The sequence below is a fragment of the Lottia gigantea genome (assembly GCF_000327385.1).
Source record: "Lottia gigantea unplaced genomic scaffold LOTGIsca_93, whole genome shotgun sequence".
Lineage (NCBI taxonomy): Eukaryota > Metazoa > Mollusca > Gastropoda > Lottiidae > Lottia > Lottia gigantea.
The window spans coordinates 806,537-807,347 of record NW_008711042.1 but is presented as its reverse complement, the minus strand read 5'-3'; the positions used below and the strand labels follow the sequence as shown (position 1 = coordinate 807,347).

The 811-nt window shown below is 32.3% G+C and overlaps 1 protein-coding gene across 1 annotated transcript in view; it reads right to left on the bottom strand.

Annotated features, from left to right (window-relative positions):
• The window catches only part of LOTGIDRAFT_237061 (hypothetical protein), a 20,600-nt gene that overhangs the window by 14,093 nt on the left and 5,696 nt on the right, over positions 1 to 811 (bottom strand). The gene's annotated exons all lie outside the window — the stretch shown is intronic.

Below are 811 nucleotides of genomic sequence, written 5' to 3'. Positions count from 1 at the left end.
CAGACATCACACTTTATAAGTTATATGATTGACTAAATGATTTATTACAGACATCACACTTTATAAGTTATATGATTGACTAAATGATTTATTACAGACATCACACTTTATAAGTTATATGATTGACTAAATGATTTATTACAGACATCACGAGGTATAGATGCTGATAAAATTGATTTAGTTATAAACTTGGACGTACCGTATGATCATGAAACTTATCTTCATAGAATTGGTCGAGCTGGCAGATTTGGTGAGTTTTTTTTGTCTAAAACAAGAGTTGATTTGCATTTTCAAATTGGTTTAACTCTTACCAAAACCCACCCTACCCACGAATCTAGGAAAGAATGATGGTGTGAGCTAGTCTGTTGTTGATTTTTCAAACCTTTTCTGAAACATCTCTTATTTTATGAAAAAGAGTTCCCAAAAGGATCATGATTTTCCATTTCTCCGAATTCCCCCTCACAGCGATCATCCTTGTTATAGAAAGTGTACTAGTTATTGATGAGAATATTTTTCTGTTAATAGGATCATTTGGAGCAGCAGTGTCTATAGTAAGTGAAGGGAAAGAAGAACAAGAATTGTGGGCTGTAGAAAGAAAATGTCACACTAAAATACACCCTTTACCAGGTACACAATCCCACTTATACTCTTAGTTCAATTTTATTTTGTAATTTTATTGTATCTGTGAGGAAGGTCAGTTAGACATTTGATTAGTTGATTAGAGTTTGCTTCCCAACATAGTTGAAAATAGTTTCAAATTTTCAAGCTTATACTACAAGCTGTGCATTTTAAGATCTTATGACCTATCAAA